Source organism: Moschus berezovskii, chromosome X, assembly GCF_049115385.1.
Source record: "Moschus berezovskii isolate FMDL1 chromosome X, NW_MosBer_1.0, whole genome shotgun sequence".
NCBI classification, from domain to species: domain Eukaryota; kingdom Metazoa; phylum Chordata; class Mammalia; order Artiodactyla; family Moschidae; genus Moschus; species Moschus berezovskii.
In genome coordinates this window covers 20,286,866-20,296,686 of record NC_142488.1, presented here as the reverse complement: position 1 = coordinate 20,296,686, position 9,821 = coordinate 20,286,866, and positions in this window count along the sequence as shown.

The following is a 9,821-nucleotide window of genomic DNA, read 5'->3' as shown; positions in this document are numbered from 1 at the left end:
ACCATTTAATATCTTCATTGTCAATCAATAGTAAGACTTTAAAACTGCTGTTATCAGATGTGAAAATTTACAATGAGATGTTTAAAAATTATTAGTTACTTAAAAATCCACAATGTTCTATTTTTCTTCCTGAAATAACTTTCTCAATTAGTTAATTTATAATGCACATACTAAAAGACATTAAACTACAACTTTCATTATTGGATATTTCACAGGCTCTAATGGAAGTATAGAGTAAGTCTAAAATAATTTTTAGTGCTTCAAGTAATTATTGATTCATCATAGAACTATTTATCATGCAGGAGACTGTCCTTCAAGACCAATGTTTTCAGAATGTTGTTTACATGGTGGTGTCTCATGTAAATTTTGCTGCTAGACGTGACTGTTATTTTGTATACTTCACCATCTCCCTTCTTCTCTTCCTCCCATAAATCAGAATATTGGAAAGATAATCAGAACACACTTTACCAGGCATGTATGTGATAGCAAATATTATTATCAGGTTTTTTTTCCATATCTCTGTCTTCAAGTTGAAAATCAAATCGGAGCATTTATCTATGTAGTGTGGATTTCAGTCGTGCAGCTAAGCATTTCTTTGTAGCTGAATCAAACATAATTTGGTATTATTAAATGAGATGAGATGACTCATAAGCTATTGACCAAGTTCTAATGGTCAATTAGTAGCAGTGCATTATAACCCTAACTCACTCACAGTCACTATTGTGGCTAAAGGAATTTTAATTAGCTGTGCAAGACCTTAGTCAAATAACACCTGCAAGCCATCACTCTAATTTTTCAAAGCTCTCCTCCTAGGTTCTTGCTTTGGAATTTCTGTTATCCAAAGGTAGTGATTATGGGTTCCTTGGGCTTTTACCACCTTCCTTTCTCTTGCTTCCACTTCTCTATCTACATTACCCTTTGCAAATTCTGAAACTGATCATAAGGAATCTGATAATGGGACCAAAGGCTTTCTGTTTTTGCATGATAACCCAAACATGCCAACCTGGCCCCATGTGAATTGGCTTGGATTTCTCCACTGGTTTGGCCATCATTTCCAGTGGTACTGTTAGAAACGGCCATTTTGGATGTTGCCTTGTCTTTCCAATCAGTGTGCTAGTCTGATCTATGTGGCTTAGAACAAAGTATTTGAAATGACCTGGGGAGGATTGGAATAGGAGTCAGAAGACCTTTTCCTTCAGCTTATATTCCTGACTATTCAAAAATATACCTAAGCTGGGATGGATACATTTGTGGATGAATAATAAAATTAAAACATTAAAAATAGAATGAGGTCTGGCTTGAGCTTAAGGTAAGTGAGTGAATCATGTGCCCGATTAAATTAGTATTGCACAGAAGTGGAACCAGAAGTGGGTAGGGGTAACAGCTCTCTTCCCTCTGGGGTGACTTTCCATCTGTGCACTGCAGGCCTGCTACCAGATAATGAATGGTAAGAGATCCCAAATGACAGGTGGCAGAAGAATGCAAAAGAATCTTATTAGCCAACTCCTACAATATATATTCTGGGCACTGCTACTTGAGCAATTTTTTTCCCATGAAGAGTACCTGTGAGCAGAAATTAAATATAGAAATAATATTCTTTACCCCATGACCTCCATATAGGGGGAGGGATGCATTGGAAATACTTAAGGGAAAGCATAAAGAAGAGAGGGTACAAATGTTACATTTTGGTGGCTGGGCATCTATTCATCCTATCTGTACAGACATTTGAGGATTTACTTGTCTCCTTTTTATAGGCTGTGAATTTGAGTGGGATACCAGGATGGACTATACGGCCAAGAGTAAGCCTCTATGGTCTGAATGTTTGTGTCCCCTCAAAATTCATGTGTTAAAATGCTAATGCCCAGTATGATGGTATTAGGGGGTGAGACCTTTGGAAGGTCCTTAGGTCGTGAGGGTGGAGGCCTCATGAATGAGATTAGTGTTCTTAAAGAGGGACCCCATAGAGATCCCTTGTGCCTTCCACTATGTAAGGACACTGTGAGAGAGCACTAGCTGTGAACCAGGAAGAACCCCCTCCTTCCACCCCTGCCAGAACTGGACCATGTTGGTATCTTGATCTTGGACTTTCTAGACTCCAAAACTGTAAGAAATAAATACCTTTTGTTTATATACTACCCAGTCTGTGGCATTTTGTTACAGCAGTCCAAGCTGACTGAGATACAAGCCCATCAGTTCAGTTCAGTCGCTCAGTCGTGTCCGACTTTTTGCAATCCCATGAACCGCAGCACGCGAGGTCTCCCTGTCAATCACCAACTCCCAGAGTTGACCCAAACCCATGTTCATTGTGTCAGTGATGCCATACAACCATCTCATCCTCCGTTGTCCCCTTCTCCTCCTGCCCTCAATCTTTCCCAGCATCAGGGTCTTTTCAAATGAGTCAGCTCTTAGCGTCAACATCAGTCCTTCCAATGAACACCCAGGACTGATCTCCTTTAGAATGGACTGGTTGGATCTCCTTGCAGTCCAAGGGACTCTCAAGAGTCTTCTCCAACACCACAGTTCAAAAGCATCAATTCTTCAGCACTCAGCTGTCTTCACAGTCCAACTCTCACATCCACACATGACCACTGGAAAAACCATAGCCTTGACTAGATGGACCTTTGTTTGCAAAGTAACGCCTCTGTTTTTTAATATGCTATCTAGGTTGGTCATAACTTTTCTTGCAAGGAGTAAGCGTCTTTTAATTTCATGGCTGCAATCAGCATCCGCAGTGATTTTGGAGCCCAGAAAAATAAAGTCAGCCACTGTTTCCACTGTTTCTCCATCTATTTACCATGAAGTGATGGGACCGGATGCCATGATCTTAGTTTTCTGAATGTTGAGCTTTAAGCCAACTTTTTCACTCTCCTCTTTCACTTTCATCAAGAGGCTTTTGAGTTCTTCTTCACTTTCTGCCATAAGGGTGGTGTCATCTGCATATTTGAAGTTATTGATATTTCTACCGGCAATCTTGATTCCAGCTTGTGCTTCTTCCAGTCCAGCGTTTCTCATGATGTACTCCGCATATAAGGTAAATGAGCAGGGTGACAATATACAACCTTGACACACTCCTTTTCCTATTTGGAACCAGTCCGTTGTTCCATGTCCAGTTCTAACTGTTGCTTCCTGACCTGCATGTAGGTTTCTCAAGAGGCAGGTCAGGTGGTCTGGTATTCCCATCTCTTTCAGAATTTTCAAGTTTATTGTGATCCACACAGTCAAAGGCTTTGGCATAGTCAATAAAGCAGAAATAGATGTTTTTCTGGAACTCTCTTGCTTTTTCCTTGATCCAGCGGATGTTGACAATTTGATCTCTGGTTCCTCTGCCTTTTCTAAAACCATCTTGAACATCTGGAAGTTCACGGTTCACATACTGCTGAAGCCTGACTTGGAGAATTTTGAGCATTACTTTACCAGCATGTGAGATGACAGCCCATCAGCATATTACATTTCCCAGGGTACAGTGATGGTCCCATTATCCTTCTAGTGTCTATGAACACTCAGGCTTTCCCAGAGCTTCTGGGGAAAAGATTCTTCTTTCCTGCTCTACTTGAACATGAAGGACTATAAAGGCTGTATTTCTGTTCTCATACTGCTACAAGGTGGAGCCTGAGACTGAAGAAAATAACATAGGGGGTCAGAAATAGTGAGAAGGAGAGAAAAGAAGTGTTTTTTTTCTTCTAGTTTTATTGAGATATAATTGACATACAGCACCCTATAAATTTAAGGCATATAGCATGATGATTTGACTTACATACATCTTGAAATGATAAGCACAGTAAGTTTAGTGAACATCATCATCTCATATAGGTATAAAATTAAAGAAATAGAAAAAAAATATTTTCCCCTGCAATAAGAACTCTTATGATTCACTCTCTTAACAACCTTCAGGTATAACATGAAAGTGAAAGTGAAGTTCCTCAGTTGTGTCCGACTCTTTGCCACCCCGTGGACTGTAGCCCACCAGGCTCCTCAGTCTGTGGGATTCTCCAGGCAAGAATACTGGAGTGGGTTACCATTTCCTTCTCCAGGAGATCTTCCCAACCCAGGGATCAAACCCAAGTCTCCAGCCTTGCAGACAGACGCTTTACCATCTGAGCCACCAGGGAAGCTCAGGTATAACATACAGCAGTGTTAATTTATCATGATGTACATTACATCCCTAGTACTTATTTATCTTATAATAGGAAATTTGTACCTTTTCACTGCTTATGTCTAATTCCCTCTCATCCTCACCTCTGGTAACCACAAATCTGATTTCTTCTTCTTTTTCTTATGAGTGTGTTTGTTTTTTGAAGTATAATTTACCTACAGTCCTATGTTACTTCCTTGTATCATTGTTGTTCAGTCGCTAATTCATGTCTGACTCTTTTTGACCCCGTGGATTGCAGCACACCAGGAGTCCCTGTTCTCCACTATCTCCAAGAGTTTGCTCAAATTCATGTCCATTGAGTCAGTGATGCTAAGTCCCTCATATGCAAAATAGTAATTAAATATTTCTAAGCCAGACATCTTAGAATGTGAAGTCAAGTGGGCCTTAGAAAGCATCACTACGAACAAAGCTAGTGAAGGTGATGGAATTCCAGTTGCGCTATTTCAAATCCTGAAAGATGATGCTGTGAAAGTCCTGCACTTAATATGCCAGCAAATTTGGAAAACTCAGCAGTGGCCACAGGACTGGAAAAGGTCAGTCTTCATTCCAATCCCAAAGAAAGGCAACGCCAAAGAATGCTCAAACTACCGCACAATTGCACTCATCTCACACGTTAGTAAAGTCATGCTCAAAATTCTCCAAGCCAGACTTCAGCAATACATGAACTGTGAACTTCCAGATGTTCAAGCTCGTTTTAGAAAAGGCAGAGAAACCAGAGATCTAATTGTCAACATCCGCTGGATCATGGAAAAAGCAAGAGAGTTCCAGAAAACCATCTATTTCTGCTTCATTGACTATGCCAAAGCCTTTGACTGTGTGGATCACAATAAACTGGAAAATTCTGAAAGAGATGGGAATACCAGACCACCTGAGCTGCCTCTTGAGAAACCTATATGGAGGTCAGGAAGCAACAGTTAGAACTGGTCATGGAACAACAGACTGGTTCCAAATAGGAAAAGGAGTACGTCAAGGTTGTATATTGTCACCCTGTTCATTTAACTTATATGCAGAGTACATCATGAGAAACACTGGGCTGGAAGAAGCACAAGCTGGAATCAAGATTGCCAGGAGAAATATCAATAACCTCAGATATGCAGGTGACACCACCCTTATGGCAGAAAGTGAAGAAGAACTCAAAAGCCTCTTGATGAAAGTGAAAGAGGAGAGTGAAAATGTTGGCTTGAAGCTCAACATTCAGAAAACTAAGATCATGGCATCTGGTCCCATCACTTCATGGGAAATAGATGGGGAAACAGTGGAAACAGTGTCAGATTTTATTTTGGGGGGCTCTAAAATGACTGCGGATACTAATTGCAGCCATGAAATTAAAAGACGCTTACTCCTTGGAAGGAAAGTTATGACCAACCTAGATAGCATATTAAAAAGCAGAGACATTACTTTGCCAACAAAGGTCCTTCTAGTCAAGGCTATGGTTTTTCCCGTGGTCATGTATGGATGTGAGAGTTGGACTGTGAAGAAAGCTGATTGCCGAAGAATTGATGCTTTTGAACTGTGGTGTTGGAGAAGACTCTTGAGAGTCCCTTGGACTGCAAGGAGATCCAACCAGTCCATTCTAAAGGAGATCAGTCCTGGGTGTTCATTGGAAGGACTGATGCTAAGGCTGAAGCTCCAATACTTTGGCCATCTCATAGGAAAAGTTGACTCATTGGAAAAGACTCTGATGCTGGGAGAGATTTGGTGAGGGAGAAGAAGGGGACAACCGAGAATGGGATGGCTGGATGGCATCACCGACTCGATGGAGGTGAGTTTGAGTGAACTCAGGGAGTTGGTGATGTACAGGGAGGCCTGGCGTGCTGTGATTCATGGGGTTGCAAAGAGTCGGATACGACTGAGCAACTGAATTGATACTGAACTGAACTGAAGCTTCCCATATGGCTCAACTGGTAAAGAATCCACCTGCAATGCAGGAGACCTGGGTTCGATGCCTGGGTTGGGAAGATCCCCTGGAGAAGGGAAAGGCTATCCACTCCAGTATTCTGGCCTAGAGCATTCCATGAACAGTATAGTCCGTAGGGTCGCAAAGAGTTGGACACAATTGAGTAGCTTTCACTTTCATACAGTTCAAAATTGTCATAATGATAAGTCTATTAACCATCTGTCTCTAAAGATATTACATAATTATTGACTACTTTCCCCACACTGTACATTTCATACCTATGACTCATTTTATAACTGAAAGTTTGTACCTCTTAATCTCCCTCACCTATTTCTCTATTCCCCCACCCCTCTACCCCTGGTAGCCACCTAGTTTTTCTTTATATCTGTGACTCTTTTGGGGCTTCCCTGGTGACTCAGTGGTAAAGAACCTGCCTGCCATTGCAGGAGATGCAGGTTCTATCCTTGGGTCAGGAAGATCCCCTTTAAAAGAAAGTGACAACCCACTCCAGGATTCTTGCCTGGGAAATCCCATGGACAGAGGATCCTGACGGGCTCAGACATGACTTAGCAACTAAACAACATGACTTTGTTTGTATTTAGTTATGTTTGTTCATTTGTTTTGTTTTTTAGATTCCACATATAAGTGAAATCATACATCATTTGTCTTTGTCAGAGCTATTTTACTGAGCATAACACTCTCTAGGTCTATCCACATTGTCTCAGATAACAAGATTTCATTTTTTGTTATACTGTGTAATATTCCATTGTGTATACATGTGTTCTTATGTTGGTGGACACTTAGATTGCTTCCATTTCATGGCTATTAGAAATTATGCTGCAATGAACATAGGGATGCATATATCTTTTCAAATTAGTGTTTTGTTTTTCTTCAGATAAATACTCAGAAGTGAAATTCTTGAATCATATGGTAGTTATATTTTTATTTTTTTGAGGAACCTCTATTTTCTACAGTGGTGCACGAATCAACATTCCCACCAATAATGCATGAGGGTTCACTTTTTTCCATATTGTCACCAATGCTTATTATTTGTTGTCTTTTTGATAATAACCATTCTGACAGGTGTGAAATAATATCTCATTGTGGTTTTGATTTGCATTTCCCTGATGGTTAGTGATGTTGAGAATTTTTTTCATGTGCCTGTTGACCACCTGTGTATTTTCTTTGGGAAAATGTCTGTTCAGGTCCTTTGCCCATTTTTTAATCAGATTTTTTGGGCTTTTTTGATGCTAAGTTGTGTGAATTCTTTGTATATTTTGGATATTAACTCCTGATCAAATATATTGTTTGCAGATATATTCTCCCATTGAGCAGGTGGTCTTTTTGTTGATAATTTTCTTTGCTGTACAAAACATTTTATAAAATGTAGTCTCATTAGTTTATTTTTGCTTCGTTTTCCTTACCTGAGGAGAGATATACAAAAAAAATTGCTAAAACCAGTGTCAAGGAGCGTACTATGTTTTCTTCTGGAAGTTTTATGCTTTTAGGTCTTACCTTTAAGTCTTTAATCCATTTTGAGTTTATTTATGCCTATCATGAGAAAGTAGTGCAGTTTGATTCTTTTGGGCATAGCTGTCCAGTTTTCCCAACATCATTTATTGAAGAAGCTGTTTTTTCCCTCATTATATATTGTTGCCTTCTTTGATTAACTGCCCATATGAATGTGGGTCCATTTCTAGCAAAATGAGTCTGATGACACATTTGAGCATTGACTCCAACTGTGCCTGTCATCCATCCCTGCCTCTGGATCAGGGAGCTTCCGAATTTTATTTATGTAAATCAATAAAATCCTTTCATTCTTTTCTTTGGCCTGAGCTAGTTTGGTTTGGGTATTCTGTTGTTTGCAACCTAATTTTCCCTGACTTGCAGAGATGTGAATACTACTCAAGCTACTATACTACACATAACACACACATGTGTGTGCACACAAACACACACCCTATGCCCTTAAAACTCTATGAGATAGATATTTTAATTTCCATTTTATAGATGTAAAGACTGAGGCTCAGATAACTTATACATTTCACTCAGGGTCACATGGCTTGTGTGTGGTCAGTCTTCAGTTTGAGCAAAAGTCTGTCTGATTCTATAGACAATGATCTTAATCTACAAAACTAAACAACCTCTATGTGTTGCAATAAGAAAGACAGTAACTTTGAACCTATACTTTGACCTGCATCACAATTAATTCATAGTGTGGGGAGTGCTTGCTAATTTGACTTGTTCCTTGGAAAGTTCAACAATGTATAAAAAAATACCTTTGTGTAAAAGCCATAAATCACATAATGGCTTTGAGATGTAACTGAGATAGATCTTGTAGCTGTGAAACTGGAGGAGAAACAGATTAGCTTGTGGTGTCTAAAGGCAGAACTATGAGCCAACAGGTACTGTAAGATGTGGTCACAGTCAGTCAACAGATGACAGAACAAATCTTCTTTCACTGTGGAAAAATCAAAGTCAGAAAACCCACCAGACTTCATTGTGATACTAGAATCCTCTTCAACCTGGAACATTTACATTAACTGATTTTGGCAGATAATATCAAATTGGAACTCATGGACTCTCATAAGCCATAACATTCTGTTCATATAACAAATCTTAATGCTGGTGCAAGGCTGTGCTGGCTTTACTGGTTCTAGGATTTTAGAAGTGCAGATATCTAAGTGAGTTCTAAGCTAGTGTCAAATACCAGGAATAAGACTAGAATTTAGGACAGGAAAGGATTCTATAGTCTCTGGCCAATGGGCTGTACTTTTTCAGCCAGATATTCTTTGAGTTTATTTGTTCTTTGTTATCCTTGAGCTTCAAGTGAAATATGATTTAAAGAGCTTACTCAATTATTCTATGATTTTTTAAAATCCATATTTACCTAGGGTGTTAAAGTGAGAGCAGCTTGTGTGATTGTCTCAGTGAAAGTTTCCTAATGCTATGAAGGAAAGTTAGGGTTAGGATGATAATGGTCAAACTTCAAGGGACAGTTTTTTCTTCCCCTATGGAAATGTTCTGTAAATATAAACCATACTTTCTTTTTACCAGTCACGTCCTAATTATTAAACTAATAACATTTTTTTCAAATCTAATTTGAACCCTGTTAACTGTTTGATCCTAATAAATAATTTTATTTCTTTTTTTAAGCTTATTTGTATTTGTTTTTTAAAATTTATTTATTTTAATTGGAGGCTAATTATTTTATGATATTGTAGTGTTTTTTACCATACACTGACATGAATCAGCCATGGGTGTACATGTGTTCCCCATCCTGAACCTGCCTCCCACCTCCCTCCCCATCCCATCCCCCAGGGTCATCCCAGTGCACCAGCCCTGAGCACCCTGTCTCATGCATCGAACCTGGACTGGCTTTCTGTTTCACATATGATAAAATACATGATTCAATACTGTTCTCTCAAATCTTAAAATGCTCTCCTTGATTGAATTCTTTCTTAAAAGATTTCTGCCAAGTCATTTTCAGGTTCCTTCCTGCACTCCTCTTCTTCTACCTAATGTTTAAATGCTAGTTTTCTCTCAAGGTTCTACATACCCTGACTACTTCCCTCTTGATTGTATTCATACATATTATACATTATACATATCATCTCTAAGTGATTCCATTGCTATCATCTTAATCACTTAAGTACTCAAAAGCTACATATTACCATTAGAAAGACCCCCAACATTGGACTTTTACATAATGGCCCTGTTGTTGTCATACAAGAGAGGTGAAATGGAACCCCCTCAAAACTGGTTTGGATA